Source organism: Narcine bancroftii, unplaced genomic scaffold, assembly GCF_036971445.1.
Source record: "Narcine bancroftii isolate sNarBan1 unplaced genomic scaffold, sNarBan1.hap1 Scaffold_105, whole genome shotgun sequence".
In the NCBI taxonomy this organism is placed as follows: Eukaryota; Metazoa; Chordata; class Chondrichthyes; order Torpediniformes; family Narcinidae; genus Narcine; species Narcine bancroftii.
Window position 1 is genome coordinate 105697 of NW_027211821.1, and position 16456 is coordinate 122152.

At 42.6% G+C, this 16456-nt stretch overlaps 1 long non-coding RNA gene across 1 annotated transcript in view; it reads left to right on the top strand.

Moving 5' to 3' along the window:
• The window catches only part of LOC138750200 (uncharacterized), a 36161-nt gene that overhangs the window by 14183 nt on the left and 5522 nt on the right, over positions 1 to 16456 (top strand). The window contains exon 2 of the long non-coding RNA XR_011349153.1: positions 15302 to 15443. This is a non-coding gene — a long non-coding RNA (uncharacterized lncRNA). The remainder of the gene's footprint in view (positions 1 to 15301; positions 15444 to 16456) is intronic.

Genomic DNA, 16456 nt, shown 5'->3' on the forward strand with positions numbered 1-16456 from the left:
TAAACTTGCCGGTAGCAAACACTTCATTATGTCCCACCTTGTCTCGTGGAGCCCGGCACATATAACCATATGACAATTTACAGCACAGAAACAAGCCATAACAGCCTTTCGAGTGCATGCCATTTCACATGAACCACTCCACTCCCTAACCATTCCCCAGCCCCTTCCCACACTCTGCCCATATCCTCCAACCCCCTCATATCCATGTACACATCCAACATTCTCTTCAATGACAGAAAGGACCCTGCCGCAACTATCTCTTCTGGAAGATCATTCCATTCTGCCACCACACTCTGAGTGAAGAAACATCCTCTAACATTTCTCCTGAAGTTTTACCCACTTACCCTTAACTCATGCCCTCTTGTTCCAGCCTCCCCTGCCCTCTGTGGAAAGAGTCTACTCATGTCTTGCCTATCTATTACCTTCATAATTTTAAATACCTCTATCATAACCCCCATCAATTGTCCACGTTCCAATGAATAAAGTCGCTGTCTCCTTCATCTTCCTCTGTACCCTAGATGTTGTAAGTCAGGCAACATTTTTGTAAATCTTCTCTGCACATGGCCTCACCAATGCCTTAAACAGCTATACTCTAGTCTATGCTATGATTTATGAAGGCCAGCATGTCACATGCCTTCTTAACTACCGTGTCTACATGGGAAACCACTTTCAAGGAAATCTGTACCATAACTCAAGATCCCTCTGTTCCTCTGCCTTCCTCGATGCCCATCCCTGAACTTCATATGTCATATTAACATTATTTTTTCCGGAATGCAGCACCTCATACTTGTCAACATTAAATTCCATCTGCCATCTTTCAGTCCACTTTTCCAAACAAACCAAATCCTGTAATCCAAGAAAACCTTCCTCACATTCCACCAGTCCCCCTAATTTTGTATCGTCTGCATATTTGATTACCCAGTTAACCACCCCCTCATCCAAATCATGAAAATAAATGATAAACATCAGGGGACCCAGCACCAATCCCTGAGTCACACCGCTCGTCACAGGCTTCTATCCTCACAGACAGTTGTCCACCATGACTCTCTGCTGTCTGTTTTACAGCCACCTCTGAACCCATCTCACTATCTATTAATCCCTAGTCACTGAACCTTCCTAACTAACTTTACATGCGGAACCTTATCAAAAGCCTTACTAAAATTCAAATAGATTCGTCAGCCACCCTACCTTCAGCCACTTGCCTTGTCACCTCTTCAAAACATTCAACAAGATTCATTAAAACGATTTTCTCTTCATAAACCCATTCTGGATGCCCCTGATCATTCCCTGCCTATCCAGATATTTGTACATACTATCTCTGAGAATACCCTCCATAACTTTTGCCACCACCAAAGTAAAACTTACTGGCCGATAAATACTTGGCCTGCACCTTCTGCTTTTTTTAAACAGTGGAACAACATTTGCAACCCTCCAATCCCGCGACACCACACCCTTCTCCAGTGATGTTTGAAACATCACTGTCAGAGCCCCGGCTATTTGCTCCCTGACCTCCCTTAATGTCCTGGGGAAAATCCCATCAGGACCAGGAGACATCCAACTCTATTGACCCTAGAAGCTCCAAATCCCTCTCTTTACTAATCCCTATCCTTTCCATAACTAAGCCATTCACCTCATTTATCTCACATAGTCCAGTGTCCCTTTTGCTCGTGAATACAGAAAAGAAAAAAAATTGTTCAATATCTCCCCCATCTCATACAGCTTCTCACTTACACATAGTCCACCGTTCCCATTTTCCAGTGGACGGACTCTATCCTTAACCCTCTTTGTACTGTTCTCGTATCTGTAAAAACCCGAAGGACTCACTTTCACCTTATTAGCTATGGATACTTCATACCTTCTTTTTGCCTTTCTAATTTCCCTCTTGAGGTTCTTTCTTCAATATAAGTAAGGATCATAAATCTCATCAATCTTTTGTTTCTTATATTGAGCATGGGCCTCCCTCTTATCCGAATCATTCATAATTTTTCTAGAAATCCACAGCTCCCTTGAACTTATAATCTTACATTTCAGCCGATCTGGAACAAAATGATCCTGTACTCTCAAAATCTCACCTTTAAATACCCTCCAATTTTCCTGTTCATCATTTCCAGCTAAAAGATCAGCCCACACAACTCTTTGCAAATCTCTTTTCATTTCTTCAAATCTGGCCTTCCCCCACTCGAAGACCTTTGAGTTCAGACATGACCTATCCCTTTCCATAATTAAGCTAAATCTAATTAACCCATGATCACTGGATCTGAAGTTCTTCCCAATGCTCACCTCCGCCACCTGCCCCATTTCATTCCCTAACCACAGATCAAACACTGCCCCCCATCTCGTGGGCATCTCCACATACTGCTGCAAAAAGCAGTCCTGAACACGTTGTCTAAACTCTAAGCCATGCTGACCTCTCACTGACTGTGTTTCCCAATCGATGTTAGGACTTCACTTGCCTCCTTTCCAGACCCATCAACCAAGGATGAAACTTAGTTTTGTCTTGTGTCATAATGGCAGAGGACATGAAATTCTGGTACATAGTAGGTGCATTGGATGCTGCTAAAGCATGTCGTAGAAGAGAATTTGTTGCTAATCCCCTGGCAGAAAACCAGTACACGAGGCGTCGCGCAATTGGTCTGCACATGTACCTCATGCCAGACTGCCAAAATTCAACGGCACACTAAGGCACTTCTTCAACCTTTCCCAGTGGTACACACGTGGTTGGAACATGTGCATGAGGATCTGCTCGGACCATTGCCAAAATCTCAAAACATGAGATACATTCTAACAGTCGTAGAACGTTTCACACGCTGGCCAGAAGCCATCTCGTTTCCATCTTGTGACACTGAGACAAGGGCTATAGCATTCATCATTAATTGGATGGCTAGATTTGGTTTCCCGACCCACATTGCATCAGACCACGCACCACAATTCACCCACAGTCCAACGGACTTGTGGAACGTTTCCATCGGCACCTGAAGGCCCTACTCACCGGACACAATATAGTCGATGAATTGCCATGGGTTCTATTGGGAGTGTGCACGGCTCCAAATGAAGATGTCTGCATTGTCCGCAGAGATGGTTTATGGTACGGTCCTTACAGTTTCATGGGACATTCATTTCACACCAACTCTGATCTGAACGTCCTTCAGCAGCTTCGACATGGTGTTGTGATCAGCAAATGTTTTCCTACCCACTGGCATGGTTCCCCTAAACAGAATGTGCCCCCAAAACTCCTGGACACTGATTATGTTTTTGTGCACAGATAGGTCCCAGGAGCGCCATTACAATGACCGTAGGAGAGCCCTTTCCTTGTGATGAAGAAGGATGGGGTTGTGTATACTTTGGACATTGGGGGGCATTCACAGCTGTTTAGTGTGGACAGATGCAAGCCTGCCCATGTGGATCCAGAAATAATTTTACAGGATCTGAATCATCAATATCTTCCGGCAGACAAACTATCTTAATATTATTACGAGAACTTTGATTTTCCAACGAATCAATGTTTTTTAACAAATCTCTCTTCTGGACATCTCAGCCTGTAAACAAATTGTCAATATGATCCATTCTCTCCGCATAATGGTCCACACGGTCCTTACAGTCAATAAAAATGTCTTCTATCTTCTTAAATTGATCTTGTCCAGTGTCCACTGCTGTTAAACTCTTATTAATATCAACTTGAATAGATGTAATTTCTTCACACATACCAGCCATTTATTTCCTCCATAACAGCAAATTGATCATTTAAAGTTTCACAACCTTAGTTCACAGAAGACATCATCTTTTCATTTTGTTGGATCAGTTCTGTAGACATGAGGTTGACTTCCATCCCTGTTACATGTGCCTTGAAGTCTGGGGAAGGTATCTGGTGAAACAACAGCTTTCATTGGAGAAGGAGATGTTCTTAAAGCCTTAGGCCTCCCTTCATTGAGTCCAACTGCAGCAAGTAGTAAATCTTGCTCTTCTTCTTCTTGAACTTCTGAGTTGTCCTCCTCCACCTCTTCTCTTCCACCTCCTACCTGGCAGCCGGACTATGGATCGGATCCAGAAATTCTTTCAAGTGAGAACATCTTCAGATGCGCCGCTGCATACAGACAGTCCCCTTCCAGGTAACTCATGCTTGCATTTTGGCACTCACGCTCAACTCTCCTTAGTCAAGCCTGGCTCGTGTCGAATTCCACACTTTTGCTCCTCCTGGATCGGCCAAAGATCTCGGTGCTATCTTTCATCTCCAGATGTGCAGAGGATGTAGATGTTTCTTCCAGCTGGTCCTGACTTGCACGTTGAGGCTTCAGATTCATTTCTAACTGGTCTCGAGGTTCCTTCTGGAAGGTCGGCCTTGCTTCTTCTGTACTTTTCACAGGTTGACAAACTAGTTTTTTTCTAAGTTGCTTGTTATGATATGGTATTGTATGTACTGACCACAACAGGCATGGGCTGCCCCCCCCTCCTGATGTCATCCTCTCCTAGACTCCTCCCCTGTGACCCAGGCCATAAAGGTCAAGCCACCTCTTCCTTCCCTTCACTTCCCTCACTTGGACCCGGGCCTGCAGTCTTGTGTGTAATAAAGCCTATCGTTCCCCTCAGTCTTTGTCTCTGTGATTATTGGGGCAACTGGTCGTGCCCAACACTATTTTATTCCCTTCTTCATTTCCAGAATCCTATTGTAGTAAATTTCTGTTCAAAACATTGATAAAGTCAAAAAAGTCACTACAGTTCGAGTATTGAACAGTTCAGTCAGGGAGAGGTGACTTCTCACGTCTTTTATCAACGCCATCTTGCCACGACCCCCCCCCCCCCACTCCTCCCTTCAGCTGACTCCTTGAACACCATCCAATCCACGGACTCTAGACACTCCTGCAGCTGTCTTCCCTCCCGTGACCACCTTCTGGTTGTCCTGATCTCGTAAGTGTTGTGAGCAATTTTAGGCCCCATTTCTAAGAGAGGATGTGATGGTCCAGAGGTGGTTTACAAGAATGATCCTGGGGATGAGAGGAATAAAGTTTGAGGAGCATTTGATGGTTCTGTGCCTATACTCGCCCGAGTTTAGAAGGATGAGGCAGGACCTCATTGAAATCTGATGACTAGTGAAAGGGCTGGATAGAGAGGACTTTGCCAGTCGTGCGAAAGTTTAGGACCAGTGGGCACAACCTCAGAATAAAAGGATATCTGCTGAAAAAGGAGATGGAGAAACCTTTTCATCTGGAGCAGTGATTTTCAAACTCCTCCTCCACACCCCCACCCCCACCTCCCGGATCATATTCCACTTAATCCCTGTGCCAGAAGTGCTCTGTTAGTAAGGGATTACTTAAGGTGGAATGTGATTGGAAAGAAAAAGTTTGAAAACCACTGTTTTAATTGTACCTCATTGACTTGTTCTGTGCGTGGTTTCATAACTCAAGAGGAAATAGACCAATGACAATTTTTCTCAAGCAAAATATTTCCTTCACAATTGGGTCCACTGCAGTCTTTCTCAGCCTTTTTTCCCATTCATATTCCACTTTAAGCAATCTCTTACTCATTTTTCAACACTCCAAGGAATAAAGTCCCAACCTGTTCAACCTTTCCCTGTAGCTCAACTCCTGAAGATCTGGCAGCTTCCTAGTAAATCTTCTCTGCACTCTTTCAATCTTACTAATACCCTTCCTGTAGCTAGGTGACCAGAACTGCACACAATACTCCTAAGTGGGCCTCACCATCATCTTATCCAACCTCATCATAACTTCCCAACTCTTATTTTCAATATGTTAATTAATGAAGGCCAAGATGACAAAAGCTGTCTTTAGAACCCGGTCGTCCTGTGACACCACTTTCATGGAATTATGTAACAGTGTTTTATCTCTTGCTGCCGATTTGCGTAACTTGGCTGTTCAATTTCATAATGTTGGCTTCTGGACTATTTTATTGTGCCCCTTGATCTAGAGAGTTCTGGCAGAGCAAAACAATTTTGTTTTCTTTTGTCAGGTCAAATTTTGTCACATTGATCCAAAAACAAGTATTTTCACCATTCCTTCATTTCAGATTCTCTGCAGCTGTCGTATTGTACCTCACAGTGACAGCATCGTGTTTGTCTTGTTTATCCTTTATCCCTCCATCCAGACAGATGTGTTGATCAATGAGTGGACTCCACTCATCCAGCATCACTGCCATTTCTGCTGCTCGGGCTTTTCATCCCATGTAATCAATTTGTTATTTCCCTCTCTTCTTTTTCTCAGCAAAGAGAATCAGGTTTATTTGATCATCTTTCTGAATCCCAGTGAAAGGTTATCGACCTGAAGGTTTTAACTCCGATTATTTTTCAAGTAGATAACCTGCTGAGTATTTCCAGCATTGAGCTTTTATTTTACTGCCTTGGTGTATTACTGAGTGCTTTGAATGGGAGAAGAAATGTGGTTTGTGTTAAGTAAAGATGTCTAGATTATGGGGTGGATTTAGAAAAATAGATGTAAAAGTGGAGGGTTCATGGAAATAGTTAATACATCTTTTCGATTTTTGGAGTCTCCTGCCGGAATGCGTGGGATAATCACGGGGCTTAATTCAAACCCGCTGGCAGCAAACTCTTAATGATGTCCCACCTTGTCCCGTGGAGTCCAGCACATATAACCATATGACAGTTTACAGCACAGAAACAGGTCATATTGGCCTTTCAAGTCTGTGCCAGTTCACATGAACAACTCCACTAGTTTTCCCCTCCAACACTCTGGCCATATCCCTCCAACACCCTCATATCAATGTACACATCCAACCTTCTCTTAAATGACAGAAAGGACCCTGCCGCAATTATCTCTTCTGGAAGATCATTCCATTCTGCCACCACTCTCTCAGTGAAGAAGCATCCTCTAACATTCCTCCTGAAGTTTTGCACCCTTACCTTGAACTCATGCCCTCTTGTTCCAACCTCCCCTGCCCTCAGGGGAAAGAGTCTACTCACGTCCAGTCTATCTATTCCTTTCATAATTTGAATACCTCTATCATAACCCCCTTCATCCGTCTACGTTTGAATGAATAAAGTCGCTGTCTCCTTAATCTTTCTCTGTACTCTAGATGTTGTAAGACACGTAACATTTTTGTAAATCTTTTCTGCACCCTCTCCACGTTACCTATTTTATTCCTATATTTGGAGACCAGAACTGAAAACAATTCTCCAAACCTGGCCTCACCAATGCGTTAAACAGTTGCTGCATCTCTTCCAGCTATACTCTAGTCTATGATATGATTTCTGAATGCCAGCAGATCATATCTCAGGATAAGATATTGGACCAATGTTTCCTGCATCTTGGAAGAAACACCTTATTGACCAGAGACACAGCTTATCTCATCCATCCATCAGAACATCTGTCAAGCTCATGTCAAATAAATATGTATAGCATGGACTGAGAAAAGGTGTCGAGCAATGGGTTTGCATATGTACCTCCTGCCAGACTGCCAAGATTCAGTGCCACAATAAGGTACCTCTTCAATATTTCCCGACAGTATGCAGGCAGTTGGAACACGTGCATGTGGACCTGCTTGGACCATTGCCAGAATCTCAAAACATGAGATACATTCTAACAGTTGTAGAACATTTCACGTGCTGACCAGAGGCCGTCCCGTTGCCATCCAGTGACACTGAGACAAGGGCCAGAGCATTCATCGTCAACTGGATTTGGTTTTCCCACATTAATTCAGTCCGCAGAACACAATTCACCCTCTTTCCCACTGGCAACTGAAGTCCACTTTTAAGGCCCGACTCACTGGTCCCAGTTAGGTTGATGAGTTGCCATGCATTCTTTTGGGAGTGCACACAGCTCCAAAGTAAGATATGTCTGCATTTTCCGCAGAGATGCTTTATGGTCTGGTCCTTACAGTTTCATGGGACATTGATTTCACAACCAATTCTGATCTGAACATCCTTCAGCAGCTTCGACATGGTATCACGATCAGCAAAGCTTTTCCTACCCACTGGCTTGGATCCCCTTAACAGAATGTGCCCCACCACTCCTGGACGCGGATTTTGTTTTTGTGCGCAGACAGGACCCAGGAATGCTGTTACAACGACCGTATGAGGACCTTTTCTGCGTGGTGAAGAAGGATGGGTTTGAGTATACTTTGGACATTGGGGGACATTCGCAGCTGTTTAGTTTGGACAGACACAAGCCTGCCCATGTGGATCCCGCTTCACCCATTCAGTGCCTCCAGCCCAGACGATTAGCGTGTCCACCTAAGGTGCATGCAGCTGGTGTTTTACTTTCTGCCGACGGTTCTGGGGGGTGTAGCAGCTGTGTAGCGGGCCGAGTGGGCAAGTTTCTTTGGCGGGCACATGAAATCGTAAGGCAGACAGCTGGGAACTCATCCATTTAATTGACCACATGCACGTGGTGCTGCGTGCCAAGGAACAGCTCGTTGGTCTGTGATTTCTCCTGCCGGAAGGTGCGGGACGCTGACAGGGCCCGTGGATCTGCAGCAAACACATAATGATGTCCCACCTTGACCCATGGAGCACAGGACATGCTGTAAATAGAAGAAGCCTGTAAAGACTGAATAAAGCAGTCTTGTGTTGACTAACCTGGTATGTGTGTGTGTGTGTGTGTTGCTGTAATAGCTCTGTCGAAGTAGCCGCTACATATATAAATATTTGGAGGATTATTGCACTTAGAGGATACTTTTCATCCATCTCACAGCCTGTGGGAAGAAGCTATTCCCCAGCCTGTAAGTCCTGATTTTGATGATGGACGTGGTGAAAATGGTCTTTGTACTATTGCTTGAGCCTGATTTGAACAACACTCCCAGTAAATGTCATCTCCAGAAAAAGGGAGATCCCAGTGATCCTCACTACTCTGCATCATTCCTGTCTAATGCTTTACAGCAACTAGACCATCCAATGGTGCAGCCAGACAGTAGACTCAACTGCGCTCCTGTAAAATCTCAGGATGAGAACCGTTGGCCTTGACCTCCTCAGCCTCCTTGGGAAATGTAGGCCCTTCCTGACCAATAAGGAGATGTGATTGTTTTGTGTATTAATACGTGTGCTGTATGGATGGGAATTTTATGTGATTGTATTGTCTATTCTTGCTCTTCAACAATTTTTAGTGGATAGAAAAAGCGCAAATCTAAATAGGTCATATGCATTAAATGGTGGACTATTGAGATGTGCCTCAGTTTTCTTCTTCTTCAGGCTGACTTCCAGGCCAAACATTTTGGCAGTTTCCGCAAAGCAGGACGTCAAGCGCTGAAGAGCTGGCTCTGAATGGGCAACTAAAGCGGCATCATCTGCAAAGAGTAGTTCACGGACAAGTTTCTCTTGTGTCTTGGTGTGAGCTTGCAGGCGCCTCAGATTGAAGAGACTGCCATCCGTGCGGTACCGGATGTAAACAGCGTCTTCATTGTTGGGGTCTCCATCAGCCAGCTCCCCACCATGACTACCAGCCCCCCCACATCTCCATCGGGCACACAAAACTCAAGACGGTCAACCAGTTTACCTATCTCGGCTGCACCATTTCATCAGATGCAAGGATCGACGATGAGATAGACAACAGACTCGCCAAGGCAAATAGCGCCTTTGGAAGACTACACAAAAGAGTCTGGAAAAACAACCAACTGAAAAACCTCACAAAGATAAGCGTATACAGAGCTGTTGTCATACCCACACTCCTGTTCGGCTCCGAATCATGGGTCCTCTACCGGCATCACCTACGGCTCCTAGAACGCTTCCACCAGCGTTGTCTCCGCTCCATCCTCAACATCCATTGGAGCGCTTACACCCCTAACGTCGAAGTACTCGAGATGGCAGAGGTCGACAGCATTGAGTCCGCGCTGCTGAAGATCCAGCTGCGCTGGATGGGTCACGTCTCCAGAATGGAGGACCATCGCCTTCCCAAGATCGTGTTATATGGCGAGCTCTCCACTGGCCACCGTGACAGAGGTGCACCAAAGAAAAGGTACAAGGACTGCCTAAAGAAATCTCTTGGTGCCTGCCACATTGACCACCGCCAGTGGGCTGATAACGCCTCAAACCGTGCATCTTGGCGCCTCACAGTTTGGCGGGCAGCAACCTCCTTTGAAGAAGACCGCAGAGCCCACCTCACTGACAAAAGGCAAAGGAGGAAAAACCCAACACCCAACCCCAACCAACCAATTTTCCCTTGCAACCGCTGCAATCGTGTCTGCCTGTCCCGCATCGGACTTGTCAGCCACAAACGAGCCTGCAGCTGACGTGGACTTTTTACCCCCTCCATAAATCTTCGTCCGCGAAGCCAAGCCAAAGAAAAGATTGAGATGTGCAGAACAACAAAGGGATGTAGGAGTGATGGTAAATAGTTCCCTCAAGGCTGATACTCAGGTAGATGGTGTGGTGTAAAAGGCATTTGGAATGTTGGCCTTCATAAATCGGAGTATTGAATTCAAGAGCAGGGAGGTTATGATGAAATTGTACAAGGCATTGGTGAGGCCAAATTTGGAGTTCTGTGTACAGTTTTGGTCACCAAATTATAGGAAAGATATAAACAAAATAGAGAGAGTGCAGAGAAGGTTCACAAGAATGTTGACAGGATTTCAAGGTTTGAGTTACAGGGAAAGGTTGTGCAGACTGGGGCTTTTTTCTCTGGAGCGTAGAAGATTGAGAGGGGACTTGATAGAGGTGTTTTAAGATTTTAAAAGGGACAGACAGAGTAGATGTGGATAGGCTTTTTCAATTAAGAGTGGGGGAGATTCAAACTGGAGGGCATGGTTTAAGATTGAAGGGGTAAAATTATAAAGGGAACATGAGGGGAAATTTCTTTACGCAAAGGGTGGTAGGGATGTGGAATGAGCTTCCGGCAGACGTAGTTGAGGCGGGATCATTGGTTACATTTAAGTATAGACTGGATAGTTACATGGAGAGGAGAGGACTGGAGGGGTATGGACTGGGTATTGGTCAGTGGGAGTAGGAGGGTGGGAATTTGTTATGGCACTAGTTGGGCCGAACTGGCCTGTTCTGTGCTCTAACTGGTTATATTGTACCTTAGGATGTACAATCATGTACAGATTGTCTTTAAATAGTCATTTGGCCCAGATGTCTTTTCAGTCCAAGAATACTTTCGGTTACAGGCTGATTTTGAACAATCACGCCATTGATTCTTAAACAAACATCGTTTTTAATTTTCTTTAAACAAAAAAAAAATCAGGATCAAACTTTAACTTATCACTATTAACAGTCTTCCATTACCACCATCTAATTTTAAATGCAGGTGTATTTAATGTGCATAAAGTTCTTTGACACAACTCCAAGTTCACCGGTGTCTATCAATTCTTATACTGTGCACAGAATTCAACATTTATGAATTTGCACCAAGCTCTGGTGCTTAAAAGTAAATGTGTACCCTCCAGTAAGGCTCTTATTGGTTTCAGAGAGGGATTGCTTGCTCATTGGACATACATAAACTGATTCCCTCTGATCAGCCACTTTGGTGTCTTGCCAAAGAAACTTGACCCATCAGGGTTTTCCAAATGATAACCTCTTCTGCAGGTCACCATAGAGTTCCTTTTGTTTCCCTTTTTTCAAGTGAAACATCATTTCTATCCAGCTATTTCTTCATATGGACAACAAAGTTTTTCAACATGCTGAACTGAGAACTAACACCCCGTCTTCAAAACAAGATGCCAGCTTGCCATCTCTCTCTCTCTCTCTCTCTCTCTCTCTCTCTTTCTCTCTCTCTCTCTCTCTCTCTCTCTCTTAGAAAAAGCCTATTTGGTCTCTCCTCTCTGCTTGCAAAACCACATGAACTTCTTAGAACAGCAAACTGGAACCAGCCAGATTACTGCACCAGACCCAAACTTCTGAGTCCATTCATCTGTTCCTTTAAAAGCAATAATCAATTTACACCTGCTTTTGAAATTCTTTAGTAAAACAGTCTCCTTGTTTTGTCTTTGAAAAGGCTCTTGGTGCCTGAATGACTCACTCTCAGCCAAGCTCTTGCATTTTAAATAAGAGCTGTATTGTGAAGTGTATGTGTTTGTTTGTGACCTAAACGACTCCTCCAATCCATCTCTTTCAAAAACATCTCTATATACAATATAAAATATATAATCTGTCACAGGACAGACGCAGCAGAGGAGTTGTGATAAAATCAACGGTGTCCTTGCAAAAATAAAAAGTGGGAAGAGGTATAATCTGGTGAGTAGAATTTGTAATAGTTTGAAACTTGAACCTCTCTCTCTATTTCAGGAGAGACAATTTACTGTCATGTAATTAAAAAGTGTCATATCACACAAAATTGCTTTTTTCCTGCTGTAAGACAAACAGATTCACCTCTGGCAGAAGTTGACTGAAATACCTCTTGCACCCACCATCCCCTGCCACCCTGAACCCTGGGACAAGTCACTGAGGGTCTGTGGATTCTCTTTCAATGCTCACAGACCATCCAAGTCATTGGCAATGTGAGCTCCAGTTTTGAACCTCTGACATAATTAGGAACCATTTAGCACTCACTCGTATCCCAGGACTGATACTTGACACCCTTTTAGCCAGTTTAGACCCAGTCTCTAGCATTCCACAGCCTGGTGTGAGTTCCTTGACTGCTATGTCCAGAAGCCCGCAGCCTGCGTGGGTTCCTCTCTTGAAGTCACCAACAGGAGACTTCTTAGTTACAAATTAACTAAGAGGAGAATCTCACATGTCTAGATGGATGGAAATGGCATTATTACAAATTGAAGCCTTATATTTGAATATTCAGGTGCCAAATTTGCAAATGCATAGAATATATATTTCTCAAGCTATTTGTAATCTTTTTCCAAAGGAATACAACCTTGAATATTTGCATGTCATCTTGGCATCCCTAAAAATATATGTATATCTTATTTCCAAGTAAGTGCAATACATGTCCTCATCACCGCTAACGTTAATTTAACAAATTTCAATTGATATATTAATAGATTTAATTTGGGCCTTGTTCCTTCAATATTTCCTAATAAAATTAAGGTCAGATTCTGCGGAAAAACATATCCTATAACTTGTTCCATTAATATTGTCATTCTCCTCAAAAAGATCTTGCATTAGGACAAAGATAAGTTGCAACATCTTCAACACACCTAAAACATTGATCTGATAATTCTGATTTTATTCTATTCAATTTCACTGGTGTAAGAAGTAACTGTAGAAGAAAAACTAGTTGTGAATTCCTTCCTCACTGCTGCAATGTGGAACTCTGGTCAATAGTTCCAGACTGCTGAGTTGAAGTGAATTAATACATCTCCCCTGGATCACGTGATCTCTATTGCCAAATCATCTTCCTGTAGAGCTTTTCAAATCCAACAGCCTGAGTCACCTGACTCCAGGGGCAGCTTTCAGATAAAATCCTTTCTGACATCTGCTACATGACTGATGTCAAAACAATTATACTGAACTAATTTGTACATTACATTGAGATCCTTATATGGATCTGCCCATATTTGCCAATCAATTACAATATTCAGATCCATTTCCCACCTTTGTCTCAACTTATGAACTCCTCATTTTAAAGTTCCTACTTGTAATAAAGAGGACATCATCAAATAATTGTTTTTAACAATTCCTCTTATAAGGAATTTCTATTTCAGTACAACATAGTTGGTCCTAACTTATCCTTCAAATATGCTCTAAGTTGGAAATAGCAAAAAGATTGTGATGAGGTATACGATATTTATTTCTCAATTGCTCAAATGACATTAATTGACCCCTTTCATAACAATCTTCAACATTTATAATCCCCTTATGAAACCAGCTATCCAGAAATTGATGATCCTTTAAAAAAGATACGAGGATTTTGAATCAAAGCCATTCTGGGTGATGTACATCCACTTACACCAATTTCATCATTTATTTTATTCCATATATTAATCAAATGTTTCAACAATTGTGTATCTTTATCACCAACCATTAATTTTGATTCCCACTTGTACATAAATTCTTTTGCTTTTCCCTCTCCTATTTTATTTGATTCTATTTTAACCCTTTCAAAAAAAGAAGCAAGAAATCTCATTTGAGCTGCTCCATAACAATTTTTAAAATGAGGAAGCTGCAGTCCTCTCAATGCAGAATTTGCATTGGGTTACTTGTAACATGGGATTCAATCGGAAATGGGTTCACGTCACATAAAACCACGATGCAGCATGTTTTCTAAGAATGGGATGCAAGAGGAGGGTTGACTAGGTCTCCAGCAGGATATAGATCACAAGATATAGGAGCAGAAGTAGGCCCGTCGAGTCTGTTCCACCATTCTTCCACTCACCCCCACTCCTCAACTTTCTCCCAATAACCCTTGATTCCTTGTCAATCTCTGCCTTAAATACACCCAATGACGTCACGTGGGTTTCACGACCCACTGACACAATCAATTTGTTCCACATTTGTTTTAAATTGACACCCTTTTATCCTGAAATTATGCTCTCGTGTCCTAGAATCCCCTACCATCGGAAATAATCTTTGCCATATGTACTCTGCCCAGTCCATCTAGCATTTGAAATGCCTCTGAGGTCCCCCTTATCCTTCTGTACTCCAACTAGTACAGTCAAAGAGTCGACAATTGTTCCTCATACACTAACCCTTTCATTCCTGATATCATTCCAGTAAATGATCTCTGACCTTCTCCAACACCAGCACATCTTTTCTCAAATACAGCACCCAAAACTCGAATTCTGATTGAATGGAAAGGCAATTCTCCAACGACACAAACACAACAGTTACATGATATTATGTCTTGTTGATATTTACCACTCGGGAAGGTTCTTGTTGGTTTTCAGATAGAGGTGTGTTGTTCAGGCAAGCATTAGTGTTTTTGTGACTCAACGTACCAGCATCTGAAGTCCGTTTTCTCTTCAGAAAAGCTTGATAGCTTAAGCATGGAGCAGAGCTGAGCCACGACTTTGCAGGTATTTAAGGGAGTGTGTGGGCAGGGTTTGTTCTGGACCAACAATCTCACCAAATGACTCTGCTTGAAATCAAGATTCAAACTATTTTGAGGAATACAACAGGAATTGTTCAACAAGAGCCTGGTGTTCCCTGAGGAGTTTTCTTTCAATAGTGGAAATTATTTTTTTTTAAAGCCCGTTAATCTTCCTGATACAGATCTTTCTATTTAACTTTCAGGTTGCTATCTGTTGTTAACTTGGAGGCCTTTAATGGGGTGACTGGGTGGAATCTTTGCTTTAACCAAGCAGTTCTCTTGCAGTTTTCCAGCTGTAGGATGAGGTGCAGTTGCTTGCAAGTTTAGCAAGTGGGATGATGATGTGAAACTGCAAGTCACAGCGTCATTTTTGTTTTTGAAAATGCCAAGGTGAAAATTTTAACGTTAGTCTTCTTGGTTTGCTTAAGTTTACAGAGGAGATGTTGGGTCAAGCTGAGAAGACAGAGTTGGATGCCCATTTGGCGAATCGGCTGAGCAAAGCAGAAAGCACAAAACGAGGGGATGAAAAATTAATGAAGCAAACTGAAGTGCCGTTGAACCCAAACCCAGGTAAAGAAATTAATTTGAGCAGCAATACATAAGAGATCAAACGATTTGGGCTTTTAGTGGTGTCCTATTTAAATGAACAAAATCTGATTAGAATAGAAGTTTATCTAATGTTTGGAAGTTGCCACAAAAAATGGAGCATATATATAAGATGTTGTAATTAAGATAAATGAACAATACAATGAGCCTGGTGTCACAGTATCTGCTTCAGTCTACAGTACATCACCATTAAACCTGGTCCCCACTTTACTCCTGGTGTCAAATTATCTACCTCAACATACTGTAAATCACTGTTAAACTTTCTCCCCCTGTGAACCTGGTGTCACAGTATCTGACACAGTTCATAGTATATCACTGTTAAACCTCACAAATGTGAATCCTACTATAAAATAATGCACCCCTTCTAAGTCTCACAGTATTCTAATCCCCACCTATTTTAAAAATTCCAAAAAAAAGAGAAACATCAATCCCAAAACAAGTTACTCAAGAGTAGTAGCCCCCTAAAAATCTGGGTGTGGTAAAGTCCACAAGTGGCATGTGACTAAAGGACTCAGTGTCACCCACCCCCAGTCAGACTTTCACAAAGTACTGAAACAAAAACATTCAACCCAGTGATTCCAGTCCCACTGATTGTTCCGGATCTTCAATATTGAGAAGACTTTGTGTCAATTCAACTTTTTTCCCATTCTTTCCATATTTTCCAATCTTCCCATTTCCATTCCCATTGACCTTTCCCTTTGGTGACAATGGTGACGATCGCCCACTTCCTCATACATCTGGCAATGAATTAGCAAATATTAAAGCATCGTGGTCATTCTCAAAAAACTGAGATTGAAAATTCCCATAAAAATCTTTCAATACTGCCGCATAACGAAAAGCAAATTTATATCCCTTTCGCCACAATACTTCTTAGGCTGAATTAAATTCTCGGTCTCTTCTGATAATTTCTTGACTCAGATCTGCATTAAAAAAAACCCTATTATTTTGAACCATCAGTGGATCCTGATTTTGCCGTG